The 19,574-nt window shown below is 35.8% G+C and overlaps 2 protein-coding genes across 6 annotated transcripts in view; one reads left to right on the top strand and one right to left on the bottom strand.

The window, feature by feature from the left end:
- The window catches only part of orc4 (origin recognition complex, subunit 4), a 33,531-nt gene extending 28,692 nt beyond the window's left edge, over positions 1-4,839 (bottom strand). Inside the window, exon 1 of the mRNA XM_028806526.2 lies at positions 4,697-4,839. The gene's annotated coding sequence lies outside the window, so the exon portion shown is untranslated. The remainder of the gene's footprint in view (positions 1-4,696) is intronic.
- A 131-nt stretch (positions 4,840-4,970) lies between these two features.
- LOC114655491 (methyl-CpG-binding domain protein 5-like) overlaps positions 4,971-19,574 on the top strand; it is a 239,318-nt gene continuing 224,714 nt past the window's right edge. For all 5 annotated transcript variants that reach the window (XM_051930543.1, XM_028806527.2, XM_051930544.1 and 2 more), the window contains exon 1: positions 4,971-5,369. The gene's annotated coding sequence lies outside the window, so the exon portion shown is untranslated. The remainder of the gene's footprint in view (positions 5,370-19,574) is intronic.

The following is a 19,574-nucleotide window of genomic DNA, read 5'->3' on the forward strand; positions in this document are numbered from 1 at the left end:
TTTAACTTGTGTTTAACCGAATATAATAATGCTGTAAAGAATGCCCTAGGCTATTTACCTCTGGTTTTCACTCACCTCTATTACTGTTGGCCTGTATTCTGAGATGTACGTGTTCTTTTCCAGAATCTCAACGTACATATCAAGAGCATGTCTCTTCGTCATCCATCTTAACCTTTATCTGTTGTGAAAAAACCCTTCCATATGTCTCACTTGATTTCACTGTATTCAATGTTTACTCTATCTGTGCTTGCAATATTTTGTTTGCTGGTGATTTTGCATCTGTATCATCTTTATCATATCTTATTTCTATAATAGTAGCAGTTTAAATCTCACAAAACTTAAAAAATCATTTCAGAGAGTGTGTTTTTTTTTTATTTTAGATTCCAGAAAGTCAGAGAGTGCACTTTCAGTCAATAATCACTTTCAGTACATTAAATGAAGGAATCCCATGAAATACCAAAGCTTTAACTCCTAGATCACTGGTAGCAAAAGAGCCCCAAAGCATTACCATATTTTACTGTGGGTATAAGGTGCTGTTTTCTTTGTAATTCTAAATCATTTAGTAATGACTTGCTCAGTATTTGGGGAGTGAAGTATAAAAGAACTGGTGAGATGGTTTTCTGCTTCCATGTGCCAAAAACCTGGAAAACTTTACCATTAGATACACGCCAGCTCAGGACAGTTGAAAACTTCAAAAAAACTACTAAAAACACACCTCTTTAATCTAGCTTTTGTGATCTCTTAAGACATTACTATCATCACTGGCATTACCTCATACCAAGGAGAGGAGGAAATTGGTTCTTTTCATTAAATGTATCTCTATTTGCTGTTTTACAGGCTGGTCACTAATCGTTACTTTTGTGCATTTTTCTTTTTTGTCCCCCAGTACTTTGTGGTGATGCCATGTGTCACAGCAAACTTACTGCCCTAAGTATGCTGCAGCCATCAGAGATGCTGGGAGGATGAAGAGACCTCCACAAGAGTACCTTGTTAATGATGACACATTAGTGAACTGTTGAATGCCCTGGGTGGTCTGGGCAGTCTTTTGGCCTTGGTACCCCTCATTTTTATTTTCTCTATCTATCTATCTATCTACAAAGTGGAGTTTTTAGATGCATTCACATATAACATACAAAGCACTTTCTGAGATAGCCATGCATGTCTGTCCAACCGTATGAAAACTAAGCCTCCTGTGCACCAATTCTGATTAAATTTTACACACTTAGTCTTCAAGGAAATTTTCATTGAGATATCTTGAACAGATCACACTGTACACAATTTTAAAAATCCATAATCTACCATTATAAAGCATAGACAAATTTAGAAACTCTTCTAACATAAAAAAGAGAAAAGCTCTGTGCAACTTTTAATATAACTTTATTTTCAATTATACCTTGATAGCAGTAACACAAACTTGTATATGCATATATTTTGTAGATTTTTCTCTTTTTCAACACTGACAGATGCTACTGACAGCAAATAGATCCCTAATTCAAGTTAATGAAAAATGAGCAGAATGCATGCATGGGGGTAGGATGTTACTGTCCCTGAAAACACTTCATGCATCTAACTCCTCCTTATGTTTTAATCCTTAACAGGCAAGTTTAATGATCTTATGAACTGTAAAAGTATACAATGAAATCAATAAGAAAAAAGATTTCCCTAGGTAAGTATAAAGTCCATTCTTCTGTGTAAGCCTTTATGCACAAAGCAAATAAGCATTTAGTTAGTGCTATTTACCTTAAACCAGACTCAGAGCTCATTATCTGCAGATCATAATGATTTACTATTTCACTGCCACTATAATTTACTATGGTGGTCAGACATTCAGGTGACAGGGACAGTCCCGATTTCAGGTTACGGGTCTCGATAAACAAATGTGCAGCCTGTTAAAACAGAAATTTTGTTGTTCATCTAATAAAACATTGCTCTGCCGAAACAAACATCTCCACTATATATTTAGAACAGAATGTGCAAAACTTCAAGGGGGACTCCCTCATAACCCAGCTGGATCTAATATATTTATAACAACACAATCAAAACCCCAACAGGGAAAGCTTGATTAAGAACTTGTGTTAAGTTGTTGTCACAAGAGTAACCAAGAAGCAGACAAAAATAGAACTGCCATTTATTTGTTTCCACTTCAAACACAATGTGGAATCATATTATTATATATAATTTGTGACAGGTGTTTTTTTTTTTTTTGTTTTCCCTGATCCCTCATTAATAATGATCAGATAAAGCATTCATTGAACAAATGAAGGTGGGTCTCGCTGTAATGCAGGCAAACAAATGAGGATAGGCTATATACCTGGGCATACAGGCTACACAAGTGTTCGATTTTGGGACACTGAATATCTGGTCACCCTATAATTTACCATCAGAGTGCCACATTCATCTGATATCCGGAACAGTCAGTCACTATAATAAAGTTTGCCTTTCACTTCTGTCATTCCATAACATTTGCCATATCTGAATAGCTTTGAAAGTTCCATTTCATGAAAATTACTACAGCCAAACATGCTCAATAAATTATTTCCAAACTTTTTTTTTTTTTATATATATATATAATTTTTTTTGGTTATGTTTACTGACCATTGCAAATCGTTACCAACTATGAATAAGGGAGTGTGTGTGTGTATATGTTTACCGTGTCCAGGATTGAGAAGGTTCTAAAACCTACCTACTGACTGCAGTCTATTGAAGGCCACTGTGCTTGTACAGCCCTTGAATGTTACATGATGTATATATTTTCTAAATTGTTGCTTTCACGTCCTCCCTGACCATGTGACCACAGTCTGTAATTAAGCTGGACATTAAGACTTTGTACCGTTATAACAAGAACAACATTTATTTATATAGCACATTTTCATACAAAAAGTAGCTCAAAGTGCTTTACATAATGAAGAAAAGAAAAAGAAAAGACAAAATAAAGTAAAAGAAGATAACATAGAAAAGGAGTAAGGTCCGATGGCCAGGGTGGACAGAACCATATAACTATGGTTTATTTTTTTATTTTTGCAACTTGAATTAGCTATTAATATTGTAGGACACTTTCAGCTACTTTTGTATATTAAAATGTGCTATATGAATTTATGTTGTAGATGATAATGCCTTGTACCCATACATAATACTTCTATTGAAACTAAATGCAAGTCTCCTGAAGACAGTGTTATGCACAATTTACAAAATAAACTTGTATGGAACATTTTTTAACAGAAAAATGTCAACGGGAATATCAGAAACTGAAGCTTGCATCAGATTACCTTTCAACAATGTAGTCACAAGTTTCCTATATGTCACCTTTCCACAATAAAACATTAAAAATGCAGTATAAATATTGTTAACCTTACTCCAGTACTCCAAAAGATTGCCAGGCCGTAGGACATTTTCCCGAGGGTATTCGTCAATAACCAAAAGATGTTAAAGTGCTTACAAAACACCTCACGGAAAATTACGAAAGCCATTACCTGATGTGATGCGACAGGTATGTGAAACATGATTATCATTTTCACATGTCCCTTTCCTCTGCATTCTGCGCATTTTCACATGTCCCTTTCCTCTGCATTCTGCGTATTGACATATGTTTATAGCTACCTAAATTGTACATATTTTTAAGCATAATGTTTTATGGGAAAAAATGTAGTGCGATTTGAGACCCGGCGATACTCTCCCCAACTGTGCTGCACGCCGAAACGCGGTTGACGCGTCTGTCGAGGATTGCTTGTCCGTCGCCGAGGCAACCGCAAATTCGCAGTTCCGCCGCGTAATACGGTTGATGCGGGGAATACTCTAATCCGGCCACTGACCTGGGCCAGCCACTGCTTGTTTTCTGTGTTTGTGTATATTGAAGTGGTAGCTCTCGTTTGAATACATACCCTAACTGTTCCTGGACTCAGCGTCCTCTCTCGAGTACAAGACAGTGACACACGCGTCAAGCTACAGATGATCTGTGTCCAAGCACTTTTAGTCATGTGTCTGGTACAACTACTCCTGAAAAAACTACTCCTAAATCTTTAATTTCATAAAGCGGAATTTCGTTCCTAAAATTGTCAATCTTATAATAAATCCAAACTGTAATTTATTATTGTCGGAGTTTGGGTAGTTTACTTTATTGAAGACAAATAATGAAAATACTGAGTGGTAAACATACGAAATATAAGGCAAGGTCTCTCTGCCCTGCACCTCATGTTTATATTAAGCCACGTCTGTTACAAATAAAACTTTGAGAAAGGACTAAAACATAACTGTCCTAGCTAATTTCCCCCATATATTTTTTCACAACAATTCTCTTAGGCAATAGCAGGCAATTCCACTGCTGCTATATGCACTTTTGTAAAATGTCCCATTACAAAGCAAAACGTTTTCTTTCAATGATTTTTCAAAAGCTGAGAGTTAAAAATAAAACAGATGATGTCAATAGTGGAATAAAAACACATCCATTATTCACAACATTGGCAATAAAATTATCTGTATAGGCTTAACTGCACTTATAACACACAGCACAAGCCATTAAATGCAATGAGAAGTAGAGTGTAAAAATATATTGCCCGATGCTGACACCCTTCATGTGAGGAAAATTGCAGGTAACAGATCGTAACATCACAAAAACTACTTGTCGGTTAAAAAGGCCGACTTTAACCTACTCCCACTAAAATTGCCGCAAATGTACTACTAAAGCAGATTACCAACTTACCTTTATTTCTTTATCTTTAGATCTCCCTGTCTCTCACTCTCTCCACCGAAAGTGGCGCGGCTGCAGTTGGATGTTATTCCTGCTTTCATTGGAAGAAAAATGAGGATGACCTTTCACCTTTTACCTCACGAACTAGCCTTTTCCCTTCTTCCGTTGATTCACCTCAACTTCCGTTCGCCCCTCGCCGTGCATGCTGGGATACCTCCTTGTCCTCCAGGCCGCTGTCTGCGGCGCAGGCGCTGTGTAGAGCTCCATCTTTCTATCCCAACAAGCCCAGGGAGAGAGCCAGCAGCCAGCAGCTGATGGGGACGCTTTTTATTTTTATTTTTAAAGGGACAGAACCATATTTTAACCAGCTCAAACCCGCCGTTTCATCACCTTTAACCTTCCAGGGATTCAGTGGGAAAGGTAAAAATGGGGGAATAAGGGCTTAGATATTTTTATTACGGAGAAAATCCAGAAAGCCCTTCTTTTCTCTCTGTCTCCCTGCTTCTTCTTAGCAACACAACCCTCTCCTCTCTCTGTGTCTCTGCTTTGGCCCTGGCTGGAGACATTTCTGGGGAAAGAGACCTCTGTTAACACACAAAATCAACCATAATAATAATAAACTTCGTTATTTCGTTGTTATGAACGTCGTGATTTTGTTTCCAAATGGGATGCAAAAATATCAAAGGTAAGTGTGCGTTTTTAAGATTCTTTTATGATTTTTGAATGGATTTTCTGGATATGTTTATCAGCCTTTGGGTTTTGAAAATGCACATTTCTCTGTTATATTCTTTAAAAGTGTTTGTTTTTGCTATTTCAAATATTTGTTAAATGGGCTAATACGAAATTCTGTTTGTAACTGCAGTGTTTCATTTAACCATTATTTTGACAGTTACGAGTTATTTGTCTGATTTTTCAGAGGAAGTCGTTCGCCTGTACGGAAAAATATATCATAGGCGATTTATATAAAATTATTTATTCTTTAACTGTGCTGCGTAAGGGTTTGCACGCCTCTAGCAAGGAGGGTATCTCAAATAGGTAAACGGCAGGATTATACGGTGGTTGGATGTACATGGTCATAAAAATAATTACAGTTGTATATAAATCGTGTGCATATAAATAATAACCATCCTAGTGTATGCGTTTTGGTTATTTTAGTTCTCGCTCATAGGTGTTACTGTCTTGACTTGCTGTTCCTATGATTGACAGAGCTTCAAGGTACGTCTGCAAACACGATTAAAGCTGGTAGTAATGTACAGATCTTATATCGTGAAAAGCTGCATTGTCGGGAAGTGTAATGCTTCATAGTTATTGATGTCACTGAATAGAATGATCGGAAGTGATTTCATGACTGAAGTGACTGGGAGGAAGAGTTTATAAACATCAGATGAATTTGATATTGATGCAACAACCGTAGAAAATACACCGATACACTGATACACAACATTGGTGCTGTAAACAACAAATTTCATAGCTTTTTTAGCGGTATAGTATAACTGTTAACACATCTCATTAGGTAAAAATGAATGTCAGCTAGTGTGCGGGCCCAATATAATATCAACCAACAGCTACTTGGTTATTTTGTTCGCTTAATTGTTACTAACATCAAAAACAGAAAAAGAAAGATTGTTTGTTAAATAAAGTACAATTTTACTAATCAAAATATGCTGCATAATATAGATGCATAATTAAATTGAATCAGCTTTTTAAAATATAAATATATTTAAAAAAACATAGCATACTTTAAGTGGGATTGTTGATGTATTTTTATATACATGCACAGGGACACAATAATTTTTTATATTTTATTTACGTTTGTCCTCACAGACCACAGAAAACATTAGTTGCTGAACTATTTTAGATTCTTATGGTTCTACTGTATAATTATTTTGCTTCTATGCTGCAATATTTTAATTATGTGAGAACCTGTGAGTAAGACTTTTAAGGATTTAAAATGAAAAAAATTGATTTACATTGAAATTAACAGGCAGACTAAGACCAAAAACTTAGCATTTTCTGACTTTGCTTTCCTTAAGCTTTTTTTTTCTTGTTTTATTGCAGTGCTTGTGTTTTCAGTTCATTTGAAATGTATTTGACATAAATGTGCAATTGTGCCATACATTGGATCAGATAATCTACTTTCTTCAAAGTATAATTCAAACTTTAGGGCAGTAACTAGTATTAGAAAATTAATGTCACGAAACCGGTCTTTCCAAACTGTAATTTTATTTAATGTTTGTCCTGCTTGCCTTGGAATCCGATTTATGCAGTGGTTAAATAAACTGTGAATTATCTTCAATCTGTAAAATGTCTGTCAGCTGAAAAATGTTCATGTTGACACCTTGCTGAGTTAAACACATTACTCTCTAGTAAATTTCTGCTTTATATTTGTTTGAACATTCTTATGACTGGAATATCATTTAAAATGAAAATGTATGGTCTCAATATACTTAACTGTTTTAAGAATATTTTTTGTAGTATGAATTTTTGGTAGTTTTTCAAGACAATCATTTTAAAACATTTTAAATGTTTGCCATTTAATACTAAAAAGGTACTGTAGTCTTTCAACCTAAATTTCAGAAAATTAGTATATATTTATAAACCAGTTAAAATTGCATATTATGTTTTCATTTTGCGTTGTTCGGTATTTCCACTTGGGTCAAAGGTTAACCTACTTCAAGTTATGTTCGCTACTAAATTATTTAAGAATAGATTTGTAACTGTTCCATCTGAAGTTATTTACCTGAGAGTTTGCATTTTGTGATTATATGTATGTCTTATTTTGATTTGTTTATTTTCTAAATAAGTAGTATGAAAAATGATTGCTTCCTCCCTAACGATGCAAGGATATGCTGTAGCATCCTGAAGTCCTAAATTGGATTAAGGGAGTGGGAAACTTGTCATGCAAGTCTGAGTATTTAAAAAGCTTTCAGTAATACTTGTTGTCTTTATCTCATTCATTGTCCTTAATAATTCAAGTGATAGAACAAGTTGTCAAAAATGATATCAATACATTTACTAATATTACTGTCCATGTTTTCTTTTAAGAATCTGAAAACAATAGCTTTGCAGTATCATCCCAATACTAGAAAGCATTACCTTAAACTGGCTTAAGGAAGAGAAATCCTTATTTCAGATTTCATGTATATTTTTAAACGATTGTGCTATATAAAATTGGTCCCTTAATGCAAATTAATGTTTTGTTGATATTTTTTTAAACACATTTTTTATTGCAACAAAATTGTACTTAAACAGGTATGTTCTCCACATGTGAAATAGCTAGTAGAATTAATGTGAAGATACATTATATTAGGATTATAGAATTTAGAATTATAAGCAACCTGTTAGGGCTCAGTTCATTACATACATACATCATTTGCTTATGTTTGCATTTTGTATTTTCAGAGTATTTTTCTTCCTTGTAAGTACATAAAATTAATGGTTACGTCTAAGGTTATTTTGTCAATTCTTGTTTAATAACTTCAGTTGGTTATATAGTTTTTAAAGCAGGTCATGTAGATTTTAAATGAGTGCTGAATTGATTGGTATATTTATATATTTATTCGTGCACAAAAAACTGACCACTGAAAGTGATTTGTGCCTGATTTTTGTAAGTCCAAAAATAAAGGCCATCGGGAACCAAGCTTTGGCCTAGAGAATAAGATGTTGGAAATTAAATAGGCGAGTGTGTGTGTTTGTTTCTATCTATGTATGTATGTATGTGTCCATATGTATATGCATATATAACTGAGCACATCAATACATCTTTGGTCAATTTTTAGCAAAGCTCAAGAAGTATTAAGCCAATTAATTTGATAAACATGAATATTTGACAAATTAAACAATAATGAAAGGTCCATATTTAGGAACCAACTACAACAAAAGTCAGTATTTGCTTATGTCAACCTTGATTTTTGATAACAGATTCAAACTTCCTGGGCACAGATGACACCAGTCTCACACAGGATTGGAGAGCTTTTCTGTTATTCTTCACAAATTATTATTTTCAGCTGCTTTCTACTGGATAGGTTTGTTGCTCTACCTTTCACTTTAAAATACCTCAAAGGTATATTCTAATGGAATCAAGTCAGGAGACATACTTGGCCAGATTATAGTTTTCACTTATTTCCTCTTTAAAAACTGTGGGGTTTTTTTTCTATCTATAGATGTAATTTCCTCATATACCTATTGCACTCATGCAGACCCATATCAGCGCACACTTACCTCCGTGTTTGATGGTTGTAACTATGCAGTCATTGTGTTAGTCCTGGCCATGTCCACGTCAAACATGCTGGACCCAACAAACAAATTATTTTGGTTAAATCCGACCAAAGAGTGTTCTTTCAATATTCATCACTCTTGTTTTCCATGTTTTTTTGCAAAAAATATTCTTGCAGTTTTGTGTGCAATTTTTTTCTTCTTGGACACTGTCTGTAGGGGTTAATGTCATGTGGTGTTCTTCATACTATCTAAACAGTCATGGAAACACCACATGCAATCTTTGTACCAAGTCCAAAGGACTTGTCCATATATTTTTCAGTTCAACCTTGCGTAAATAGGAAATTGTGTATGGAGTCATTCTTTGTTATTGGTAGTATTTCTTTCCTTGTGCCTAACCATTGCTGCTGCTGTGTTTTGGCCTATGTTCAGTACCATTGTGATGCTCTTGTATCCTCTCCCATCTTTATGAAGTCTCCCAATCCAGATTCTTAATTGTTCAGGCAGTTTCTTACCTTTACGACCCATGTTGCAAAAGACACAAGCCCGGCCAAAAATGAGAAAGTTGTGGTGTTCACTGGTAATTTTATAACTTTGTTCATGCAATTAGCTCTAATTTTAAAATCATAGGTGTAATCACATTTGTTGCAGTGTACTTTGTGGGAGAGTATATTCAGTCAAGTCTGTCTGTCCCGTTTGCTTGAATTACATACAGTATACGATCAAATAATTTTGAATCTAAAAATTATACAATTACCATTTTAGTGATGTTGACCAGGAGTGTACTGAGTTAATTGCTTAGTTCTTATTGATGATTTTTTTAAAAAAATTTCCTCTAAAAAGCAGTGGTATTTGAAATATGTTTGTTTCAGAAATTGTGTAATGACTTGCCCCGATAAACCTTTACCACTTGGATATCAAAAGTGCATGTTTGGCAAAGACTTGTGTGTACAACATGCTTTACTTCTCCAGCAACTAAAAATGGCCTCTTCTGGTATGGATGTAGTTAAGACAACCAGGTAGCCCTTTGCTGTGCATTGTGTTTGCTATAATTATTGTGCATCGCTGTATCCCATCGCCACTACACAAGGTTCTGCATTGGGTGAGATGCTTGCAAATACATCTGTATTCTTACAGATGTTTTTTTTTCCATCAATAATGTCAAAGAAATGCACAGATACATAAATACCACACTTTTGTATATTTATAATCTTCTTTTGTAGATTTTTGCACACATCTGTTATTTACGAGTCTACGACAGCATTTGAGTAAATGCGGTTATAATTTGATTTTACAGGTATTTTTTATTTGATTTGATAATGCCTTCTCTCCAGATAGATGTAAGGTTTTACTCCCTTTTTGATGGCACTTTTGTGACTTTAAAATGAGCCCATCATTTTCTAATCTGCCTACCCTTATTAAGTCTCCAGTATTACATACAATGAGCTGTGCAGCAAAATTACTATCATAAGTTACAAGAAAACAAAAAACAATTTTTTTGGACATCCAATTTTTGCTGATGGCATTGGTAAACTCATGGCTGGCTATCGTTAGGCAATTAGTCATATGGTTCCTGGTAGGAGCCTCATTAGCTAAACATGTTTAACTTAATGTCTGTTTTGAAACGCTTTCAGTGAAAATATTAAAATTATTGTGCAGTGTTCTTTAGTGGTGCATCAGATAGAGGTCATTGGCACATTGAAGGCTTCTTTCTATTGACAACTGTGCTATTGGTTTAACTGTGAACTTTTTAACTAAGAAATGACAATATTATCTAATATATCAAACACTGCCTTCCTATTTGTCTAAGATAATGGCTTCGTCCTATAATGCTTAGCTCCCAGGTACACTGTATACTGTACATGAATATTCATGTGCCCCAAACTTGCACAGTTATTTCATCTACGTTTGTAAGCCATTAATGAAAATAAAGGGGAACATTTCTAAAAGAAGCAGTTGTTCTAAGGTTGTTCCATGGCATTGGCTAAAATCATATAAAAATGGAAAACCTGTCAGTTATAATTTTAGGACGAGAAAAAGAGATGCCACTGAAAATGGCCATGAATACTTTTACATCTCATTGCTAGTAGATTTTCTTGTTACAAGTGCAAGGGCATCAGTTCAGTAGTATGTTTGGAGAATGCATTGTTGTGCACTGTGACAATATGTCAAAATTTATGAAGTTAACTTTTTTTAAGCCTTTCTATCTTTATGTCGGCTTACCTAAGTGTACCACATTGCTATTTCTAATATGTTGCAATCATGCTCTTATTGCCAACTGTCTCATCCATTTTGGCAAATTAATGATGGAGAATCCCCTCCTCGCGGCGCAGTGGTATCGCTGCTGCCTCACAGTTAGGAGACCCGGGTTTGCTTCCCGGGTCCTCCCTGCGTGGAGTTTGCATGTTCTCCCCGCGTCTGCGTGGGTTTCCTCCGGGCGCTCCAGTTTCCTCCCACAGTCCAAAGACATGCATGTTAGGTGGATTGGCGATTCTAAATTGGCCTTAGTGCGTGCTTGGCATGTGGGTGTGTTTGTGTGTGTCCTGCGGTGGGTTGGCACCCTGACCGGGATTGGTTCCTGCCTTTTGCCCTGTGTTGGCTGGGATTGGCTCCAGCAGACCCTTGTGACCCTGTGTTCGGATTCAGCGAGTTGGAAAATGGATGGATGGATGAATCCCCTCCTCAATCATCTTTTTTTGTTTTTGCACGACTGGCAAAAGCAGTTAATCTTTAATGTATCAGTTTACTGATTAACAAGTTTGGTTCTATAAATATGCAAGGAGATTTTGCCGGATGATTTAGGGGGTGGTGATCTGATAATAATTTTTCTTGACCAGTTGTAACCGTGTCAATGATATGCTTTTCAAAGATATGGAAATTACCATGTGTCATCACTGCTGAACATTACATTATAATAATAGCAGCATGTATGTCTGAATGGCTCAGTGAAATTTTGTTGTCACTGTGAATATTGTGTCAGAATTTTGTGGTTGCTTTTAAGAGTATAGCAATAATAACCAACTGAATCAAAGAGAAGGACTGTGTAAGTTATCTATATTAGCACACTTTTGCAGCAATCATGACTGCAAATAAATATACTACTATAACTAACAAACCAAAAGAATTGTTAATTTAAAACGCTACCTTTATAATATGATACCAATTGGATGTTTACTTGATTTCTCTCACCATATCTGATGACCTGAATGTAGCATAACCAGACTGCAACATGACTGAGGAAAACAAATTAGGTCCAAAAAAAAGTTTCTAATTCAAAATTTTTTAAATGGCTTGGATTTGCGAAATTTGACCTGAATCAATCAAAGTTTGCTTACTCTGGATAGATCCTGTTCGCAACACAACCAATTTGTTTTAGACGCCTGAAATGAAAGCGATCCAAACAACATGTGAAAAGTATGTTTATGAATGTGTCCAATTCAAATATGGCATCCACAATTTCATTCACATAGTCTGAGGCGGCAACAACAACAACAACACCACCTAAGCAAACACTTTTCACCAAAGCATTAAGAGAATTTTGCTATCTGTTCGCTTAAGCAGGTGCTGGAAAGTTGTGACTTATCTCATGACTTTTTAGCTATCCAATAACATGTTTCTATCAAAAGAGATGAAACCCAGAGCTTTACAACATCAACAACAAAAATAATTTATTTCTTGTTTAACACAAAATCACACAAGGTGTACTGCAATGGGCTTTACCAGGCCCTGTTTTTGACAGCCCCACAGCTTTAACTTCCTAAAGAGGACAAGGAAAAACTCCCAAAAAAAGACCCTTGCAGGAAGGAAAAAAATGGAAGAAATCTTGGAAACGGCAAATCAAAGAGAGAGACCCCTTTCCAGATAGGTTGGGCATGCAATGGGTGTCAAAAAATGGGGTAAATTCAATACACAAAAGCAGAACACAAGTAATTCTCTTCACTGAGCTACAGCAGATGTTTATCACTCACTAAATACTCACCCCCGTGACCCTGTGTTAGGATATAGCGGGTTGGACAATGACTGACTGACTGACTGACAAAATACTCATCTATCACATACCTCAGCTAACAAGTCATCTTCCCACTTACTGGCTAAATCAATGCTGGGTCTGCCCATCTGATGAAAGGATCCTTCTACGCGATGATTCAAATGCTCCTTTATCAGAGATGACTTTTCCATAGGCAGGAGGACAACTTGGCAGTACAGCAGTGGCACCAAGTGCCACATACGAGTACCGAGAAGAGAAACAAAATAGGTGAGCGTTGGTAACAGTTTCTACAGTGGCGTGCAAAAGTGTTCAGTCTACTTGAGAGGCATCATAGTTTTCTGCATGGCAAAAGATTTATATGCATATTTAACCATTCAGTATTTTTAATGTGAACTCTTATTCTGTAACAATACATTTGCAAAATCAAAATACACTATTTCTGTAGATATTAAACAAGAGAAGAAAATCACAAATGACACAAAGGTGACAGTTATTTGACTATAATCAAACATAAATAGGTACTAGTATCTATCTATCTATCTATCTATCTACTTGGGAGTCCTTTATATCTCTTTGGATATAACAAGCACCCTTTGTAAAAGGGCTTAGTATTTGTTGAACAATCACTACAAAAAGCAACACAAAGGATTTTCTCCTGATGTGAGAAGCAAAGTCATTGAAATACAGAAGGCAGGAAAAGGCTACAAAAAGTGAGTTTGAATGTCCCGTTAGGCACAGTTGGATCAATCATCTGAAACAAGAAGGTTCATTACAGCACCCAGACTCTTACTAGAGCAGGCCACCCCTCAAAACTAAACATCCAAGCAAGATGTATGCTGGTGCGAGAAACTACTAAAAATCCAACCTTTCCTCTCAGAAGTTTGTAATGCTTTTTGGCTGAAACTGGAGTAAAGGTTCATGGGTCCACAATTTCAAGAACTCTCCATAAAACAGGCCTATCCGTGAGGGTAGAAAAAAAAAGCCATTCGTTAAGAAGGTCCACATAAAAGCACTTGTGGCATTTTCTACAAAGCATGAAAAAGACCCAGTTAAGATGTGGGAGATAGTTTTATGGTCAGATGAGGCAAAAATAGAACGTATTGGCTAGACTTCAAAAAAGTATGCGTGGTGTAAAACTAACATTACCCCAGAAACACCGTAACCATGGTGAAATATGGTAGTGGCAGCATCATGCTATGGGGATGCTTTTCATGTGGTGTGACTGGGAATCTTAGAGTTGAAGGGACAATGAATGGATACAGTACTGCAAGAGAACTTATTCCAGTCTGCTATGAACCTATGGCTCGGAAAAAGATTAGTCTTTCAACATGATAATGACCATAAACATAAGGCGACACTAGAACAGCTCAAAAACAAAAAGGTGAATGATTTGGAATGGTCAAGTCAAAGCCCTGATCTTAACCATATCGAGAATTTGTGGCACTATTTAAAAACTTTTTAGAGACGCCATCCCACCATCCTACAGAATCACTATGAATTCTGCAAAGAGAAAATGGGAAATAATCACTCCTGAACAATGTGCAAAACTGGTGCATACTTACCCCAAAAGAATTAAGGCTGTTATCACAGCAAAGGGGTTCTTGATAATGTATTAACGTGTAGGGCTTGAATACTTAAACTTTTGAGTTTTCCTTCAATTAAATGCCTATAGAAAATGGATTATTTTGACCTTGGAAACATACTGTTATGGCTTAGGAATTCACATTAAAAATACTGAATGGATAAATATGTAAACAAATATTTTGTCATGCAGAAATGTATGATGACTTTCATGTGGACTAAATTCTTTTGCATGCCACTGTAAATACAGTATCATATCACTTATATTTTAGTGCTAATGAATAACCACAGAGATGCAGTATGCACAGCTAATCTGAAGCTCTACTCAGGGTATGCTAAACTGAAGTAGTGAGTCTTTATCCAGGATTTAAAATCTGAGATTGAAGGAACACCTCTTACAGTAGCAGGCAGACCATTTCACACCTTTGGGACCCTGTAACTACATGCTCAACCTACCACTGTTAGTTTATTAATCCTTGGAGTCATAAGCAGACCGGCATCTTGAGATCTTAATGTATGCTCTGCCTTGTAAGTAATGATAAGTTCAATAAGTGTAAGCAGGATTTTGGCCATTTAAGGCTTTTTATGTTAAAAGGAAGGTTTTGAAATCTGCTCTAAACATAACCGGGAGCCAGTGTAAGGACTTAAGAACTGGAGTTATGTGTTCTTGTAATAAATCTTGCAGAAGCATTTTGACTTAACTGACAACTGCATAAAGAACGATTTGAAAAGCCAGCAAACACTGCATTAGTCAATCCTACTATAAATAAATGCATGAATTAATTTATCCGAATCCTGCATATTTAGACAACACCTTAATTTTCCAACATTTTTAAGATGGATAAACATATTTTGCACATTTTTGTAATGTTAGGTTTATTGTGGGCTGATTCAGTAAATCTAATGGTGATTCCAACCAAATTAAATAATAACAAAATATTTTTTCAAGCTGCATCATTCCCTCCAATAGTTAACATTTCTATTGTGCCTGTGTTCAGAGACAAGTAGTTATCATCCATCATTCCTTTATTTTGTAACGCCTCTAATTAAGGACAACATCGGTGAAACATGTTTAGGTCCAGGTGTCATCTGCATATGAGTGAAAATTAACATTATGTTTTCTAATGATACATCCCAGTGGAACCATGTAAACTGAAAACAGTAAAGGTCCCAGTACTAAGCACTGCAGGACGTATCTCACTTCTGTGTATGCATTTCTGCACGTACTAGAATCACTTTTATAAATACGAACTTAAGCAGGCAAGGACATTGTCTGTAAGCCCAATGTCAGTTTTCAGCCTGTGTAGTAAGATAGAATGATCAATGGTATGAAACACTGTGTTTAAATCTAATAACGTAATTACAGTGGAATCATTTACAACACGTGTTTAATGCTGTTTCTCTACTATGACTGGGGCAGAATCCAGACTGGAATTTCTCAAATAAATTGTGATGTGTAAGGTGGGACTGGAGGTAATTGGCAGCTACTTTTTTAAGCATTTTAGAGAGAAGGGTAAATCTGAAATGGGTATATAATTATTAAGTATATGTGGATCTAGGTCGGACTTTTTAAGTAGTGGTTTGATAAATTATACTTTTAGTGCATCAGGTTCTGCACCGTACAATACTGAGCTATTGATAATGTTAAGAATAGTTGATGCAAAAATATCCATTGCACATTTTACTAGTTTTGTTGGTACTGGATCTATGAAACAAGATGTAGGTTTCATTTTAGAAATTAAAGTTAAGAGTTCCTGTTCTGTTGAAGGATTAAAATATCTAAAGTGTTGAATGCAAGGTGAGACAGGGTTTGCTAAGGCAGTATTAGGTTTGTACTGTGACACTTAGATCTGGGGTCTTATTTTTTCGAAAGAAGTTAATAAAGTCTGTACTGCTAATGACTGTTGTTATTTTGCATTGTAGTTATGAATTCCCATTTGTTAAATTAGCCACGGTTATAAACAATACACAAGGATTATTATTGTTGTTATCTATTATTTTACAACAGTAGTCTGAGTGGGCTTTAAATTTAGCTTTCTTATATATATAATATATATATATATATATATATATATATATATATATATTTTTCTGCGGTGGGTTGGCACCCTGCCCAGGATTGGTTCCCTGCCTTGTGCCCTGTGTTGGCTGGGATTGGCTCCAGCAGACCCCCGTGACCCTGTGTTCGGATTCAGCGGGTTGGACAATGGGTGGATGGATATATATATTTTTTTTTTACACAGTCTGTTCATGCAAGTCAAAGACCTGCAGCTTTGTTGTTCTCCATCTATGCTGCAGTTTTTGACACTCTAAGAGCTCGAGTGCACTCATTAAACAAGGTTCTTTGATCACTGTTTCACTTTTGTTTTAGGGGAACCATTGCATTTAAAGCCTCTATCAAGTTCATATTATAATTTGATATAAGCTAATCTAAATTGTTTTTCCACAATTACACTTGACTTACTTAAAATATCTATAAATTAGGATTCAGAATTAAAATACAGATTTCACAAAGTCTTTGTTTTAATCTGTGAATGTATTGGTAAGGGCAGAACCAAATCAAACGTAATTAAGTAGTGATCAGAAATAACTTCATTTAATGGAGGAATATTTTAATTTTGAGTTTCAACTCTGTGAGTTATAATTAAATCTAATGTGTAGTTATGATTATGAGTTCAACCATTGACAATCTGACAAAATCGTACTGAATTTAACAAATAAGTCCTGAAGTGTAGTGCTGGGCAGTATGACCAAAATTCTGTATCACGGTATTTTTCTAAATTATCCCGGTTTCACGGTATTCGATGGTATTTTTTTTCCCATGCATGAGTGGATGTTAACCACATTTTCCACTGCAATTACTGCAGTAGACTGGCTAAGAATAACCTATTCCACTGTCATGAGCGTTGTACATTGTACAAAAAAAACATTTTAATGTGCACACAAGTATTAGTACAGGTTTGCATGGCCCCATAAAGTGATAGTTTTCAAGGGGGTGGCACTAATGAAGAGAAGGAATCACATTGTATGACAGATGCAGTCAAAATATAGAACCTTTTTATTGAACAAATTTTGCAAACAACTTAAACTGTAATTTTGACAACATATTTTCAACCATCCAAAGAGGCATTTAGACTTAGTAAAATATCCAGAGGTGCTTGTCAAAAGTTGTATAGCACTGAACATGTCTTAGAAAAGGAATAAATAGTAAATATTTTTTGTAAACCAACTACACTTTCTGTTAATGTTAACAATCTCTGACCACTGACACGTTAAAGTGACTTTTTAAACAACTTTACCATCATTAAACTGCATAATATTTAAACTAATAAATAATAAAATAAAATAAATAATAGTGCAACTTCCAGTAATAATACTATTACTTCAAGACTTTAAGCCCAGGTGCATTACACAGTATTCACCAAATAAAAATAAAATAAGTGCAACTTGGTGATGACATCTTTACCAACTGAACCATCATTTAGGCAAATTGCTTTAATATGGACCTTGCTTCAAGCTAAGCTATATACATAAACAATAAAACTGCAACTGGCATTTATAATGCTATTTGTGGTATATCCCTACGGAATAGTATTAGGGCCACAGTGAAGAAGAAAAAATACGGACACAGGGAAGAAAAAAACAAACTATATGTTGAGAATAAAGTCGACATGTTGACTTTATTCTCGACATTTCCACTTTAATTTTGACGCTTATGTCGAGATTAAAGTCGACATTTCCACTTTATTCTCGCCATTTATGTCGAGATTAAAGTTGACATTTCCACTTTATTCTCAGTTTATTTTATAATTAAAGTAGAATGTCGTAAACTAAACTTCATTCTAAAATCAATGTTTAATTTAATAGATTTTCTCAAACCCCGTCCTAAGTTAATGTAGCACATTAAATGCTTTGTGTTGTGTTCCCTGAACCAGTTGTTAATCACTACACTTCTTAAACTGACTTTCCTCTGCACTAAGAGGTGGCGCCGGCAGCGATCACCGCGCAGAATCCATTCACTTCATGATATTCCTGCTCTCTGAAAATTTAGAATGCTAAGATATATACTTTATCATTTTCATGATGAAATGCATTAAAGCATGTATTAAACATGCACAGTAGTGTGGCGGTAGTGCTGCCCCCTCGCAGTAAGGGGTCCCCAGGTGTATGTTCAGTGTAGAGAACTTTATGGCAGGTGTGATGAGGCTCCAGAAACTGAATGTATGAATGGGTATCGCACAGGTTTAACTTAAATATTGTGTAAATGTTGGCTTTGTGATCAGGTGGTCGGAGACACAAACACAGAATTCAATGGATGTTCTTCTGAGCGGGCTTTCTTTATTGCATGCGTGTTGTCTGTCTGACGTACCAAACCCTCAGCTCCATCTAACCAATCGCCACACGATAAACATCTTTGTGAAATTAAAACTAGTTATAAACTTAGCCCACGGACTGTTCAGAACTTTAAAAAAATCTTCGTTATACATGTTTAATTATGCCATCCATTCAGGGTTGTGCCCATCCCAGCAAGCATTGTGTGCAAGGCAAGAGCAAATTCTGAACATGGCGCCAGCACATCGCAGGGTGAATACGAGCATCACATACACTAGCAGGGTCAATATAGCATAACAAAACCCCACATCCTACATGACTTTGAAAGGAAACTGAAGCACACTGAGTAAACCCACCAGAAAAACATGCAAATTCAAGGCAGGGTACACCCGAGACACCCTTGCTGCAAGGCAGCAGTGCAACCTCCACGCCGCCGTGCCCCCACATGATTAGCACATGCTTTAATGCATTTCACCATGAAAATTATATCAAGTATTTATCTTAGCATTCTAAATGTTCAGGGAGCAGGAATATCATGAAGTAAATGTATTCTGTGCGGCGATGGCTACTGGTGCCGCCTCAGTACAAGAGGAAGTCAGTTTAAGAAGCATGTACCGATTTAACATGGCTCGGGGAACCCTTAACACAAAGCATTTAATGTGCTATATAACTTACGATGGGGTTTGAGAAAATCTAGTAAATTTAAATATTCATTTTACGATGAAGTTTAATTTACGATGTTCTACTTTAATGACAAATTACGAGAATAAAGTC

This window comes from Erpetoichthys calabaricus, chromosome 8 (genome assembly GCF_900747795.2).
Source record: "Erpetoichthys calabaricus chromosome 8, fErpCal1.3, whole genome shotgun sequence".
Taxonomy (NCBI): domain Eukaryota; kingdom Metazoa; phylum Chordata; class Cladistia; order Polypteriformes; family Polypteridae; genus Erpetoichthys; species Erpetoichthys calabaricus.